We start from the raw sequence: 16,927 nt of genomic DNA, 5'->3' as shown, positions 1-16,927 counted from the left end.
TTCTGGTTTTTAAGCCAACCAGTCTATGGCATATTTTTATGGTAGCCCTAGCAAAATAATACACATACTATTATTCTCTTTCACTGGATTACTTCATAAATTTGGGTATACAAACTATAGGTACTATAGAATCATACTTAAAAAAATTATTTCTAGACTTCAAATCATAAGAGAACAATTTAAAAGGCATTGAGAATAGACAGCCTGATAAATCTTTTCAGTGAAATAAACTGGCGCAGAAGAAAGATCTTGCTAAGGGTTGAAAGCTTATTCAAGCCTGATATCCTCAAAGTGTCTCATCTGCCCACCCCAACTCATGTTACATGAGCTCAGTTTTCGTCAGCTCCAACTGAGAAGACTGGGGCTCCCATTCCCAGCCTAGCTCATGCTTGTACAGCGGCTCTACCCAAGGCAAAGTAAATAAAAAATACTGGGGCCTTGATCTGCCCCCCTCCAGACTCTTGTTTGTAGGGCAGGTGTTCCACACCAAGGGCTGAAAAGACAGCAAGCTACTATTTTCCCAACTCCAGCACATAAAGCAGAGGTTCCAAACTGGGAGGAGTAAATCAAAAAGACTTTGGGCTTCCCTTTCTCATCCAAAATCCCACTTGTAGGGAGGAGTTTCCCTGACAAGAGGGGAAGCCAAGAAGCTTCTTCAGCTCCGCTTGTAGGATAGAGGTGTCACTCTAGGAAAAAGAGCCTTCCCCCTCCACCTGCAGCTCCAATGCAATAATGTAGACATCTGGCCAGGGAGACAGGCAAGAAGGGAGGACTGGAAGCTCCAGAGCTCCACAGGGGAAGCTGACTTTATTTAGTACATAGCATTGGGGGAATTCTGACTTCAGACTTCTTTTTTCTTTTTTTGCTGTACCAGCAGCATGCAGAAATTCCTAGGCCAGGGATCAGAACCCCACCACAGCAGCCACCCTTGCCACAGCAGTGGCAATGCTGGATCCTTAACCCACTGAGCCCCACAGGAACTCCCGACTTCAGACATTATTGAAAATAGAGATCTTCATGTCAAGCAATTAGAATTCCATTAGTTCCATAGAACAAGTAGTAACAACAACAAAAAAACAACCAGCCACCGGGAAGTTTAACAGAGAGAACCAGGGAACTGGCTAAAAAGTGCACTGTAGAATCACAATCATCCTTGTCTGGAAGGCTGGGCACACATACAGGTTTCACATACTCAAGACCAAACAGAGCAGGTACTTAAAAGGTAAGACCAATTCTATACAGCAGACTCGATAGAATTTTCTAAGTCACACAAAGACCCATTAGCAAAGAGTGGCAGCTTTACTGGCTCAAGGGACTTAAGCATGACTTCTGACCAATCAATGGCTAATGAATAATATATGACCCAGGGGTGAGTGACGTCTAGGAAGCCAGGCTTGGGGTAGGGGATGGGGGAACTGGGAAGTTACATCAGAGGCTACACACTGTGTGGGAGAATAGACTTCACAAAATCAGTCCAGGCAAGCTACTAAAGAAATCAACAATGTGGAGTTCCTGCTGCGGCACAGTGGGATCAGCGGCATTCCCGGAACACTGGGACACCGGTTGGATCCCCAGCACAGTGGGTTAAGGATCTGCTTGGATCTGATCGCTGGCCTTTGGAACTCCATATGCCCCAGGGCAGTGAAAAAAAAAAAAAAAAGGAAAAAACTAACATTAATAAAATAGAGCAACATCACAAGCCCCGAGGGGGCTATATCAGAATCCAAAGTGGCTATAATACATTATCTCAAAAACCACAAGAGATGTAAAGCCACAGAATAGCATAACCCTTTACATGAAAAACAGTGGCCACAGAAACTCCCTTTGAGGAGGCCCAAAGGTTAGACTTTTAGGGCAAACACTCCCCCCAAAAACTGACTCTAAATACTGCTCGAAAGCTAAAGGCAATGATGCTCAGGAAAGTAACTCATCAAACAGAGAATGTGAATAGAGAAGTTATTTGAAAGAACCAGGTGAATTATGGGTTTGAAAAGTACAATGCCTGAAATACAGATTCCCTGTAGGGGACTTAAAGCAAAAGATGGAAGCTGGCAGAAAAATCAGTAAATTTGAAAATAGATCATCAGAGATGATACAGTCTGTGAACAGAGAGGAAAAAAAGGAAGGAAAAGTGAGCAGACATCTGGTGTCTGATCCAGCATAGAAAAATCATGGAACTTGTCGCTCTCTTGTTTGCAACAAGAAAAGAAAAAACAAAAACATGCCAAGTTGGAAATCAGCAACTCTTCTTGCTTTCTGCAGAGCACTTAGCTCACAGGACAAACTGCTTCCCTGAAAACCAGAGAAAAAGGCAGAAACTAAGAGTTTACTAGGAATAGAAGTTCACCAGAGGCGCCAGCATCGGTAGGGACACCTAGATCATACCTGATGACTTGCTGGAGACTCAGTGTGAACTAGCGTAAGAGTTAAAAACTCTAGGGGTTCCGTCTTAGGGGGACCCCCACACTTTCATGAGTCCTACTTCCAGGACCTCACCAGGTTCTTAAGGTGAAGACCAGAGAAAAGCTCCTTCCTGCTTCTGGCAGAGCAGAAAAGGAACCGTTTTGAAATACACCCAGAGCATTCTGTCCTTTTCTTTCTTTCTTTTTTTTTTTTTAATCATTATTATAGTTGATTTACAGTGTTGTGCCAATTTCATTCTGTTCTTTTTAAGATAGGACTTGCAAGAGTTCCCATCATGGTGTAGCGGAAACAAATCCCACTAGGAACCATGAGGTTTCTGGTTCGATCCCTGGCCTCGCTCAGTGGGTTAAGGATCTAGTGTTGCCATTAGCTGTGGTGTAGGTCACAGATGCGGCTCGGATCTGGTGTTGCTGTGGCTCTGGCGTAGGCTGGCAGCTACAGCTCTGATTGGACCAGCCTGGGAACCTCCATATGCCGCAGGTGTGGCCCTGAAAAAGACAAAAAAGACAAAAAAGACAAAAAAAAAAAAAAAAAAAGATAGGACTTGCATCAAAAGAAAGTATTTTAACTTGAGGGGAGGAACAAATTCAACTTGACCATTCTCTAGCCTTTGACGGGGATGAAAAGAAATATCCAACATCAGCTTCCTTTAATCTTCATGTCTCATCTGGGAGGCAGGAGAAGCTAAGAGCACTCATAAACGTCACAGCCCAAAAGCATAGGTTCCCTAAAAGGCTGGCCCCTAATCATAGGATTAGAAAATGCTCTGTGCTCTCCACATCTGACCATAAGTTCAGTCAACCTGCATAATAACAGTGGGTTACAGCTAAAACAATTGCAAAGCTCAAATGCTATTTGGTCAGGAGTTTTTAGAGAAAACTAAACATAACACAAGAGACAAAAGTTAAGGACACTGGGGGGAATTTTAGTCTCTCACATCTACAGCCACAGCAAGTAAAAAACTCAGCCAAACTGCTAGCCAGGTAAACATAAAACTGGTGTTGGAGAATTAGTATGGAAAAACCCTGCACATGTGGTGTCAGACGTGGTATCAGAAAAAGACACTGGACCCTTCAGAAATTTTAGGAGAATTGCTTTCTCAGAAAAATTAAAATTGTGGGAATTTGTTAAGAGTAGACATGCCTTGAAAGAAAGGTTAAAAGACTTTCACAGAAAGAAGGAAAATGATATGGATCAGAAACTCAAGATCTCTAGGAGTTCCTCTTGTGGCTCAGTGGGTTTAAGAACCCAACACAGCATCTGTGAGGATGCGGGTTCAGTCCCTGTCCTTGCGCAGTGGATTAAGGATCTGGTGTTCCTGCAAGCTTGGTGTAGGCCACAGATGAGGTTCAGATCCCCTGTTGCCAGGACTTTTTGCTCGGATCCCTCGCGGCTCTGATTTGACCCCCAGTGGGGGAGCTTCCATATGCTGCCAGGGTAGCCATAAAAAGAAAGAAAAAAAAAGAAACTCAGAATCTACATAAGGGAAGGAAGTGTGTTAGAGAAGGAATAAGTAAAGGCAAAGCACAGTCTTATTTTTCTTCGTCTTAATTGATCTAATAAATTTGCTTAAAAGACTACTGGCAGTATGCTGGTTGATTATAGCCTATGGGTAAGTGAAAGGGGTGACAGCAGTGTCATGGGGATAGGAGGGAGGAATTGTCTTTTAATCTGGGTCTTCATATTTAAGTGAGTTTCTTTCTTTCTTTTTCTTTCTTTTTTTTTCTTTTTAGGGCTGTTCTCACGGCATATGGAGGTTCCCAGGCTAGGGGTTGAATTGGAGCTGCAGCTGCTGGCCTGCACCACAGCCACAGCAGTGCAGTGACTGTGTTGCGAACTATATCACAGCTCATAGCAACGCCAGATCCTTAACCCACTGAGCAAGGCCAGGGATCAAACCTGCGTCCTCCTGGATACTAGTCAGATTTGTTTCTGCTGAGCCACGATGGGAACGCTCATGAGTTTCCTGGAGACATCATACAGTGCCGGTGGGAATGTAAAATGATGCAGCCACTTTGGAAAACACTCTGCAAGTTCCTCAAATGACTAAACATGCTGTTACCAGAGGACCCGGCAACTCCTCTCTTAGGAATACACTCAGGAGAAAGGAAAACCTATGTCCATGCAAAATCTCATACACAAATATTCAAAGTACCTCTATTCGCAATACTGAAAAGGTAAACCGCCCAAAAGTCCACCAACTGATGAATGTCCCAGGAAGCTCCTCTCTGTCCCCTGAGCTCTAAAGCCACCCCTGGTTTTCAGCACTTACCACATCTGTCCTCTTCTAGGTCTGGAGCGCCCCTGGCCTAGACCGGAGCCTTGGGGGACAGACTTGCTCATCGGTCCATGTCTCCTGCTAAGCCTGGCTGTCTCTGGGATTTTGTCTAGGCAGCAAGTATGGCTGGGGCTGGAACCAAAGGGTCAGATTCCGGACTTGGGATCAACCCACTTCTGAGAGCTTCCAGGGCTCCAGCCTGAGCTCCTTTATTCCCTCACTGGCCATCCCTACCTTCTTGGGTTCAGGTGCTCTGCATGCCACAGGCCCAGGGAGCAGACACATGACTGCTGACTCTGCTCTCTACGGGGTCCCCGTACCTGAGGTTGACGTCAACTTTTTTTTTTTTTTCTAACGGCACATGGAGTTCCTGGGCCAGGGATCAGATCTCAGCCACAGCTGTGGCCACACTGGATCTGCAACGCACTGTGCCGGGCTGGGGATCAAATCTGAGCCCCAGAGCTCCCAAGATGCTGCAGATCCCATTACGCCACAGTGGGAACTCCCTGACTTCCACCTTAGTGTGCTGTGTGTGAGCGTGCGTTGCATTGGAGCATGAAATATTTTTAGAATGCATGATTCAGACGACTCCCTGACTCAGATTAGCCTGTCACAGCAGGTCACTGAGGGGTTTCTTGTTTTACAGGTAGTTTCTTTTGCATAATTTTTTCTAATAGCAATAGTGCTTGTTGTTAAAAACTCAGACATTAAACCGTAGAGAAGGTAGAAAGCAACTGAATTTCACTACTCAACAAAGCGCAATGAACATTTAATTATTATCCTTTCTTATATGTATAGACATTTAAAATGGGACATATCAAAAAAATAAATAAAATAAAATGGGACGTAGTTTATATGTTTATAACTAGGGTTTTATTTAGTGGTACACCATAGATATCTACTTCATCATATTAAATGGGTCGATAATTTTATATGCCAGAATAAATCTAGCCAAACTCCTATTTGAAGGCCTGGTTTGTTTTCAGTTTTTCAGTAATATAAACAATGTGAGGTAAACCCCTGGCTCCTAGACTATTTATAATGACCGATTTTAATATGCAGTTTGAATTCTATCCACAAGGGGGAAGCAGGCTACTGTGAGAAGACAGACTAAGTTTTTTTTTGTTTGTTTTTTTGGTTTTTGTCTTTTTGCCATTTCTTGGGCTGCTCTCAGGCTAGAGGTTTTTTGCCATTTCTTGGGCTGTTCTCAGGCTAGGGGTTCAATCAGAGCCATAGCCGCCGGCCTACGCCACAGCCACAGCAACACTGGATCTGAGCCACGTCTGCAACCTACACCATAGCTCACCGCAACGCCGGATCCCCAACCCACTGAGCAAGGCCAGGGATCCAACCCGCAACCCCATGGTTCCTAGTCAGATTCACCAACCACTGAGCCACAACGATGGGAACTCCAAGACAAACTAAGATTTAAAAAAAAAAAAAACCACCCAAAAACAAATCATGAACATGGAGAATAGACTTGTGGTTGCCAAGGGGGAAGGAGTGGGATGGACTGGGAATTTGGGGTTCATAGATGCAAACTACTGCCTTTGGAATGGATAAGCAGTGAGATCCTGCTATAGCACAGGGAATTATATCTAGTCACTTATGATGGAGCATGATAATGTGAGAAAAAGAATGTACACATGTATGTGTGACTGGGTCACCTTGCTGTACAGTAGAAAATTGACAGAATGCTATAAACCAGCTGTAATGAAAAAAAATCATTATAAAATAAAAAACAAAAACATCTAGAAAGTTCTTTGGCACATATAAGCTCCCCTCAAACTTGTGAGGCAGGTAGTAGTATTTTCCCACTTTATAGACAAGGAAAAAGGGTATGGGGAGGGTAGGTGGCATGTGCACATTCTCACAGACCAGAGAGTGCCAACGTGGAAGTCAAAGCTATCTTTGGATGCCACGTAGCTGGCTCTCTTTTCTTCACAGCATTTCCAAAGTTGACAAGTAGTGTGGCATTCTCCTTCCATTCAGCTCAGTTCTAGGCACTGTGCTGGCGACACTGTGAGGCATTCGAGGGTCCCGGACCCTCAGGGGGTCATTAGCAGGTGTGAGGACAGACATATATTAGGAAGTAACCGAATGACAAAATGCCCACCGAAATAGAACCCAGGAAGGCAGGAAAGTCCCTTTGCTAGTGAAACTGCACAGGGCTTCATAAAAGCAGCATGATGACAGTAAGAGCTAAAGTTTATTTAGCATTTGCTCTGTAAGAGGCACTGTGTTTATATGAATCATCTAGCTAAAAGCTCCCCATCAAAAGGCATTATGTCCTTTGGATGGGGAGGAAAGTGGTTGATGAGAGAGGCTGAGAAACCAGCTACTCATGTCAGAATCCTGGAACCCACATCCTTCATGTGTGTTTGGCGGGACCTAGAAGGAATGGTAGATCTTCATCAGGCAGAACGAGGAGAAAGACTTTTAGGAGAGGAAACACAGAAAGGTGTAGAGGCAAGAAACACCAGCATCGTTGAGAAAGGAAGGGGGGTTGTGTGCCTGCGATGGGAAAGAGGAGCCCAAACCAGAGGGACGTGAAGAGGTAAAAACCAGAGGAAGGAAATTGAGCCAGACTGAAAAAGTGTGACGAGCAAGCCCGTGAGAGCCGTCTGTGTTTTGTCTTGCAGGGAACCAAACAAAGAGGATGATATCGTCTGTGCTTTAGGAAATTTAATTTGATGCATTGCATGAGGGAGCAAGGAGCTGATGAGGGGATTATTAAAATAACCCTGACAAAGATTACCAGAAAAGAAATGAGAGCCGAAAGCCATTACTGAGATAAACGCCACAAGATTTGCCGTTTCAGTAGAACCCTGGGGAGAGAGGAGGAGCCCTGATGATGATTCATGGGTCTGAGCAACCAGGACCATGTAAGCGAGCGCAGCAGGGGGCGGCGGGGGCTGGGGGGGGTTGCTGCAGGGAGGGAAGGGGTGAGGTCGCTTTTCTCATATGAGATTAAGGAACCTGAGGGACCTCGGGGTAGGGATGTTTGGTGGAGACTTCGAAGTAGGAAGCCGGTGATGTCATGGGGTACCTGCGAATCAAGAATTGATTGGAAGCTGGCTAGGGAGAATCTAGCCTTTCAGCAAGAGACGTTCATTCCCTGGTAACCTGTATTTCCACTGCCCCGTTTCTGCCGTGGAGAAATAAAATCACATGTGCACAAGAAAGTGTAGGAAGAATGCTCACGGCAGCAATTGTTTGTAGCCGTGAAAAGCGGGGCGAGGGAAGGCGTGTGTAAATAAACCATAAAACACCCACATTGTGCAGTGGTTAAAAATTAAGTCCATGAAAACATGCTAACATGGACAGATCTCCAAAACATATAGTGGGGGAGAAAAGCAAGTTGTAACACCGTAATAACAGGTAGTATACTCCTGATGCAGAAAGAAGGGAAAAAAACTAAACCATAAAAAAATGCTATCATATATATTTTAAATGATGTTTATGGGTGTGGAGTGTGTGTGTGCCCATACAAAGTAAATTCTGGAAGGATAAGAACATACTGTTAAGGGTGCTGGAGGAGAAGAGTTGTGAAAAAAAAGAAGAGCAGAAGGGGTGAAATGAGATTTTAGCCTCACTTGCCAAGTTTTAAATTTACAAGAAGAAGGTAATCGTAATTACTGAGGTGAATAAAAATTCTCAAACTACTAACAAATGTATCCAGATTCAATGGGAGTCGGAGAGCATGGAAGGGACCGAGTCTAAGGCTCTGGGAAGGGCAATATTGTGGGGGACACTGGGAGAAGTTTCTGGAAGTGTGAAGTGGAGGCGGGGGCGGGCTGTTTACAACACTCGCCAGCTCTTCAGAGGTGACCAGCAGGATGAGTCCTGTGAGCACAGCTAGTTTTCAACGCCTTTCCATTTCTAGCCAGCCACAAGCTCCGGTGTCCTTGAAAGGTCACCATGTCTCGCCACTAGCCTTGGAATGAGGTGGTGTTTGTTCTGTTCTTTTCTGAGTCGTAAACATCCTCCGACTTTTCATCCAATTCTTGGGTTTGCACAGACCCTCCCCTTCCCAGAAATTCCAGGGTTCTTGGTGTTCTCATTCCAGGTCTTCAAGCTGCCTGTGAAGACGTGGATTCACTTCTTCCCATTCCAACGCCAGCCAAGGCCTACCCCAGCTCTTGTCCCCCGTTCAAAAATATGCCCACTCCAGGTCTCTTGTAAGAACACGGCGGGAGGCTTTGAATGGACTGGCTCAAGAGACACCTGGCATGGGCATTGCTCATTGGCGTGGACTGAGCTCATAGAAGTGCCAGGCGCAGCACTACACTTCGTAGAAAGTATCTCATTTAATCCCTCCAACAACATAGTAGGTCAATACTATTACAACCCTCATGTCACACGTGAGACTCAGTGTGAAATGAAGAGCCTGCGGTGGGTGGGGGGGTGGGGTGCTCACTCTGCGAGTGTGTCCAAAGCCGTGGAATGGGGGGCATGGAGGTGGGGGAGGGGTCAGGGACTAGACTAGAACAACGTCTCTCTCGGGTGCTGAGGTGGGGGAGTGTCAGTGTGCCAAGGCCCTTTACAGCCGTGATTTCTTTTGGTGTCACCGCAGGGATCCAAGGATGGGGGTCATTGTGGAAAACAATGAGTCAAGATTTAATTCCCTTAAAGTGGCAACCATTGGGTCAAGGGCTTTTAAGGCCTATTAACCCCCCATGCTGCTGCCTTGGGCAAATCTGCCAAGCGGGTGGATGCAGGCAAATGCACGCTCTCTCTCGGACTTCCTTCGCTTGGCCCAGCCCTTTAAAGATCATGGGGTTCCTAGCAGCCACTCCTCCCAGTCTGTCACTTTTGGCCAGGCAGCCCCTGCTTTCCAAGCCAGCCCATCCCAGGAGATAACACTAAGTGGCAGAGGAACCAGTTTCCTGAGGTTAATAAACAGGCTGTTTGTAGCCAAAAGCAGTCACGGAGCAGGAACAGACTGGCTGGGAGGTCACGCTCCTTCTGAATGTTGAAATTCCTCATAACCACTCTCCCCATGAGCCTTCTGGGACGCAAGGACAGCTCTGGGCCCGTTGCCCTGGCCAGGACAGAGCAGCCAGGGCCCCACAGCTCCTGTCCTTCTCCTGTCTCCCTGCTCTCCTCCTCTTTCCTTCCATGACGGAAAGAGGGTACCTTTGCACAGCAGACACAGCCCATAACCTTGGGCAGGGAACCCACCCCTCCGAGTCCCAGCTTCCTCCCCTGTAACATGGGGGTAATGACAGCGCCCCCCCCCCCCGCCCCTTGCAGAAGGTATGAGAAGGCGCCTAGCGCTGTGTTTGGCGCACACAGTAGGCATTTAAGACATGCTCGTCTCTCCCTTTTTCCCTCTCTATTCCATCCCTTCTCCCTAGTGCTGGCCCCAGCCTGTTGCCCTTTTTCTATTTTCCTGCTCCCGTCCTGCCCCCTCCTCCACCCCGGCACTTCTGGCTCCTCTGACTGTGCTTCTGCTGCCCGGGTGGGTGGGGGAGGCAGCCAGGCTGAGCCCTGAGGAGGGCTGACCACTGTGGGACCAGCCCAGCCAGGCCAGCCTGGGCACTTACCCACAAGGCCACACCCTAGCGTCTCTGCTTTTAGTAAATAGCCCACAGGATTTGGGGGTGGAGGGAGGATGTAGGAAGGGAGAAGCCAAGATATTTTATCCTTTGGCTCCTTTTGACTCTCCCGGTGGCTTAAGTGTCAGTGATCATTGTGTAAATTGCTGTGTGACTTTGGGCAAGTGCCCTTCCCTCTCTGGATTCAGGGCAGCGTGGGATGGAAATGGAGCGTGCGGGCCCTGGAGCCAGATTGTCCGCGATGGAACCCCGTCCCCCCACTTCCTAGCTGGGGATACGCACGTCTTTATGCCCGTTTCCTCAATTTTAAAATGGAATTTGTAACCAATGGTGATAGAACGCGATGGAAGATAATACGAGAAAAAATAAATAAAATGGAATTTACATCATATGCATTTTACAGGGTTGTTTTGAGGATTAAATAAATTGGTCTGTTTAAGGCACTTAGAGCAGAGCCTAGCCCATAGAAGGCACTCAGTTCACCCTGAGTGTAGTTCCCAGAAGGCAGTCACTTATTCTGCGGAAATGCAGAGGTGGGGCAGGGGCTGGGACACGTGGGGAGAACTGGACATCCTCTCAGGGTATCCCTAGGCCCTAACACTTCACATTCCTCCTCTTTATTGACCTCTGGGTAAGAACAGGTCAGAATCTTGTACACAAAGTAGTTGACTGTCCCAGAGAGACCCTAGGAATCTAGCCAAAGGCTTTCAAAGCCAGATGGAGCCTTTAGAGGTCATCTGTTCCAACTTTTCCTGGTGCAGAAAGGGCAGGAAGGGCCAGAGAGACTACAAAGCCTGGTCCAGGACCACAGAACGGTGCTGAGCTACAGAACTGCAGGTGGGGATATGTGGGCCGGAGGGATGTGAAGGGCAATGGGATGCTGAGGATGCTGAGGGTCAGAGCCCCAGGCTCCGGGCCCAAGAGGATGCGTGGCTCAGGCACCCACTGCCTGGCTGGGACACTTGGGGTCATCAGTGGCGTCTTTAGTAATAACCACATAACGAGGAGGGAATCTATCCCAAGCAACCCGCCAAATGTTTTCACATGTGTTCTCTTGGTCTACATAAAATCTCCATTTTACAAATGAGAAAAGGTGCCTCACCCAAGCTGAAATAACGAGAAAGGGGCACATCTGAGGTTTGAATACAGGCTTCTCCAAGGCCAAAGCCAGCAAGACTCTTTTAATGATTCCCAGTGCCTAACTTGGGGCTTGAAGCCATGACCCCCAAAACTAGGATCTTTAATTTGATTGCCTGAGCTGGCTAAGCAGGTAATACCAGTGGATGAACCTGGACTCCTGGCCATCTTTCCAGCCCTGCCCACTGCGACCTGCAAGTCACAAGGAGAGACCAGATGCTATGGAGAGAGGCAGGTTCTTTCCTTCAGGGGTCCCGTCTCTGTGACATCTGTCTCTATTATTATTATTTTTTTTTTACAAATTTGAAAGATTGTACTATATTCCCTGGAAAACATCCAGCAATACAAAAGCCCTGTCTGGGGTCTCCCACCCTCTTATATGTTTACCACTGGTGGAATGTTCCAGAAGTCCTTGAGCTCTGGAAAGTTCCCTGTCTGTCCTTAGGGAACACAGGTGGCTACAGAGGAAGACGCCTTTAGAGGTCATCTGTTCCAACTTTTCCTGGTGCAGAAAGGGCAGGAAGGGCCAGAGGAATTTTGAGAGGAAATTCACTTCAAACTCAATAACAAGGTTCCCGAATGTCTTGGGCATTTGGGGAAGGAAGAGCCTTTCTCCAGGAACTTTTCTGCTGCATGTCAGGCTTGATGTCTTTGAACACACTGGGAATGGTCCTGCTGTCTAGAGCTGGGGGAGAAGCAGTAGCTGGTTTTGGAAGAGGAAGAGAGAAGTAGGGCTGAGAGCCTGGGGTGAAGCTTGAGGACATGACTTGCCCAAACTTCATCCAGGGCCTTGACTTGGGAGGATCATGAACAGATGGAAAGTGGGAGGAGAAGCCAGGAAGGGGGTCACCTGAAAAAGAGCTTCCACCTCTCAAAAACAGTAAGTCTACGCTTGATACAAACTCGTCAATTTAATACTGTATAAGAAACACAGGAGCAGGTAGGCAGCCGTGGGAATGCCTGTCAGTGGGGTCTAAGGACCACATTTGGAGTTCAAGGACTAGATCATCTCCAAGAACCCTTCTGGGCTGATAGTCTCTATGAGGCTGAGAGATCAAAGCCTGAGAAGTAGAACAAGACCTGATTCTGTCCCAGATGCCGTAAATACTTTGGAGTTCAGTGTGAGGGTCAGTTTATGTCTCATGGACCACAGACCCTTAAGGAAAAGAAACCTGATGTCCAGACCTCAGTTGGGCTTTCGGCTTCCCCCGATCTTTTGCCCTAGCGCATGTCTCATCCTCACCTGCTTTTCACTTCCTGCAGAGACAAAACTCTCTGAGCTGTACCCCTCCCCTGTGGAGGGTGGGGTGGGGGAGGCTTGCCTCGAAATGAAGGCAAAGTTCAAGGATTAAGGGACACTCCCAAATCTATATTCCCCCCTTTCTTTTTCTCATTCATTCATTTATTCACTCATTCATTCATTCATGAGTAAACGACTATTAATTAAATACCCTCTATGTGTGCCTGGTACTTTTCTAGGGCTGGGGTTGGAGCAGAGAAGAAAGACACAGTCTCTGAGCTCATGCTGTTTACATCCTAGGTGGGAGGAGAAGGAGACAGACCATAAGTAAGTAGATAAATAAATGAACGAGGGCATTTCAAATTATGATAAGTAATGAAGGAATTGCAAAACACAACGACGGAGTGGGGGAGCCTTCTTCTGTCTACTGTCCTCAAGCTAAAGTCCAAGGCCACCGAAGCCCGCCTCCGTCTGCCCGTATTACCTCTCCAGCTTTACTTCTCATCACTTTTCACCTCGAACTCTCTGCTTCAGCCATGCAGAACCTGAGTATCAAAGTTGGAAGAAACCCACTAGCCTTGATCCAGTGGTTCTTTCCGTCCCAAACACTCTTTTTCACTACTTTATTTTGGTATTTCTCACCCAGCTAACTCCTGTTCCTTCTTAGCTTACTAGTTACCTCCACCTGGAAGCCAGCCCTGCTCCCATGAATCCGGGTGAGCTGTCTCTCTCTCTCTCTCTGCTGCACTTTCCCTACAAGACAGTTCATCACCCGGTAAAGCCAGTTGGCTGCTGTCCCCACATCAGACTGTGAGCTCCCGGCCCAGAGAGCAGGAATCACATCTTGTCCTCTCTGAATCATAGCATCCTCAACAGCTGACGCATTAGTACAAAGCAGATACGGCAGAAACACTCGAATTAATTAACCCCTAGTTTAGTAAATTTCAGAGCTCGGTAATATGAGGGTGAGGCATTGACAAGGCATGGCTTTGGAAACAAAGAATTAGCCAGAAGGAAAAAAAAAATCTCTTAGTCTTTTCTGGAGTTAATATTCAAGCGTCTTTCAGCTCCAACGTTCTATCAGAACCTCCCCAAAGGCTTACTGAGCAGGCAGGGCAGAAATTATTGACCTCACCTAAGAGCTAGGGAAGGTCATGGCCCAGAGGGGTGAACCTCCTCTAGTGGAAGTTGCCCAGTCAGGTGGTGGGAGAGTGCATCTGAATAAGGTTAGGGCCCCAGAGACATCAGGCCCCATCTGTTCGTCTTGCAGAGGATATGGGTGGGGTGGCGATAGGCAGATGCTGAGCTAAGTCTCCTGGCCCATCTAAAACTCAAAACAACCATTTGAGGGTGGCGGGGATAGGAGCCACAAAGAAGGGGACAACATGATTTACCCACAGCCCACCCTCACCCCATAACCAACCCCAACTGGGCAGACTCTCCAGGCCACCACTCCATTTGTCCTCGGGGACTCCTCCCTGAGGTCAGGTCACAAGACCCTGTACACTCAAAGGCTGACGAGCAGGGACAAAACCTCAGAATTCTCACCTCCTCACTTCAGAGTTGGGGGCATCAGGGCTCAGAGAGATGAGACTCATCTCTGGCACAGAAATGGGATCAGGACTCCAGGCTCTCCTTCCAAAACTTTCTCAAGGGTACCCTTGGCATGAACTTCTGGGTTGCAAAAGGGGTGAGAAAGATGGGGATGTGACCTGGCCATTTGTTAGCTGTGGTCCTGATGGGACAAGGGAGGCAGGAGGGGTGCTGGGCCACCCGCTCCACGTGGTTGTCCCCTTCTAGAGTTTATTACTTCCTTCTAGTCCTCACTGGTTTTGTGCATTGTCGGTTAACCCAAGCAAGTAGGATGTGGGTTGTCCAATGTTTAATGACTATTTATGAAGGGTCATGACTGCTCTTACAGCACAATAGTCTCCCAGCCAAACAATAACATACAGATGGTGGAGGAAAGGAAGGAGGCCAGCAGAGACAGAGGTAGGGCTCCCTGCTACGAAGCCCTGGGGAAAAGGATACATGCTTTAAGTTGCACCAACATGTAGCAACTCCCAAAAGACAGGAAGGGATAGTTTGACTGAAAGCTTGAGACGGTATTCAGCCCAGGGGTGACTCTTGCAGACGCCAGCATTTGCTGTGGGACCCTGGACAAATCACTCAGCCTCTTGGAACCTCAGCCCCTCAAATTGGAGGGTTGAATGAGATCGTTTCTAGGGACTATTCCCCTTTGTTTAATTCTCCCTCCAGCGAAATGGGCTTCAGAGGAAGTGGGAATCATTCACTTCACTTCAGGTCAACTCAACAAACCCAGTATTTGCCAGGCCAGGTCCTGCTGAAGCTTAATTGGGAGATTTGCAGAAAAGCATTAACGACAGCTGGCCTGGGACTGCTCTCCTTAGAAAGATTTGCTTGCACCGTTGGCCCTGGGTTGACATTTGGAAAGTTTGATTTCAGGAGCACTTCCACCATTCCCAGAACTGAGAAGCGTGGCTCACTCTGCCGAAAATGTTCGGACAAACAACAGGGTTTGGGCTGAACACCTGCTTTCCTTCTGGGGGTTTGGAATTTTGGTAGATACTAGGCAAAGGATGCCTCAGTGGCCAGCTCCCAATACAAACACAGCATTGAGTCTAATGGGCCTCCCTGGTGGACCAACGTGTATTATCAACAGTTTGTTGCTAGAGGAATTAGGTACATCCCGGGTGATTCAACTGGGAGAGGCCACTTGGAAGCTTGTGCCTGGTTTCCCCCAGCCTTTGTCCCATGTCCCTTTTCCCTTTGCTGATTTGTTCTGTAAGCTTTTGCTGTAATAAATCATCCCGTGAGTATGATTATATGCTGAGTTTGGTGAGTCCTCATAGCAAATCCCTGAACCTGGAAGGGGTCTTGGGGACCTCAGACAGGTGTTAAGCCTAGATTTCACAGAAACAACCCAAATCCTAGAGCAACCTTGTATGAATAGACAGCACCAATCAGCACGGTCCAAAAGAAATATACTATCAGTGGTGGATGTAATTTTAAATTTTCTATCAGTCCCATTTTTAAGTAAAAAGAAACAAGTAAAGTACATTTTGAGACTATAGTGTCTTTAACCCAACATATGCAAATATTATTTTACCTTGCAAAAATTCCTGCGATAGTTTTACATTCTTTTGTTCTTACTAGGCTTTCAAAAACCAGCATGTATTTCACACTCGCAGCAGGTCTCAGTTTGGACTGGCCACATTCCAAGTGCTCCCGAGCCACACGCACGCTGGACAGTGAGTAGCTGCCGTGTTGGACAGCACAGGCTTAGAAACTAATGGCAAGGACTCTGGAGACAGGACTTCTGGGTCAGAATTGTGATTCTGCCACCCACCAGCTGCCTGAACTTAAGCAAAATTGCTTCACCTCTCCACGTGTTAATGCCTTCATCTCTAAAATGGGGATCGTGGTGTTAGTGGGCTCATGAAGTTACAGGGAATTTTTTCAAAAGTTGCTAAGTCGAAGGCAGTACCTGGTACATATAGGATCTTAGGTGAATGCTGGCTGTTACTCTCATTATCCAAAAGGTTGGCTTTTGAGGTCAGTGTGTCCAACTCTCATTCTGTAGACGAGGAAACTGACGCCTAGACTTTGGAAGGCACTCGTTTCAAAAGCAAAGGCTCTAGTCCACCCCTCTTCCTGTTCTCTGGCTAACTCAAAGCCTGAATTTGTCAATTATTTAGGAAACCAGCAGTTTCAAGGCCCCACCTGGGTTCTGCAATCCCTTCTTGATTGCAAAACAAGGCCACTGGTCGAGGCTGGCACTGAAGGGCTGGGGGCTGGGCCTCCCTTCTGCTGCCCCCATCTGGACCCATCACGTGAGCTGGATGACCCATCACCGTCACCGAGCCCTGCGCTTACTCAGCACTGATATGGCTGGCTTCCATTGTTTTGGCTTTTTAATGCCCATCTTGTTTATTAACTCATGTTCTGTCTTCCTTGAGGACACAGAGCGTCAGCACTTTTTTTTAAGCCTCCTTTTTAAATCACCTGCTTTCCCCATCCCCCCCCAAGTTCCCTGAGTATGCCTAAAAGAGAGGGAGTGATGAGGCACTGGGTGCCCACATATCTGGGATACAGTAGAGCATGTTCTCAGGCTGGAAACAAAACTGGCTTCTCATTCCTCTACAGCGTCTCTCTCCACCCTTCCTTTCCTGAAACCCTATGCAAATCGTCCACACTCCTCTGAGAAGCTCACTCAGCCTAACTCACGTGTCTCAAATCTTACTAGCAGGTGGAATTAGACTCATC

This window comes from Sus scrofa, chromosome 16 (assembly GCF_054392235.1).
Source record: "Sus scrofa isolate SSC_HxYL_T2T_F1_AM1 chromosome 16, Sscrofa_HxYL_maternal_Yorkshire_Landrace_v2.0, whole genome shotgun sequence".
In the NCBI taxonomy this organism is placed as follows: Eukaryota; Metazoa; Chordata; class Mammalia; order Artiodactyla; family Suidae; genus Sus; species Sus scrofa.
Note: the sequence above shows the minus strand (reverse complement) of the source record.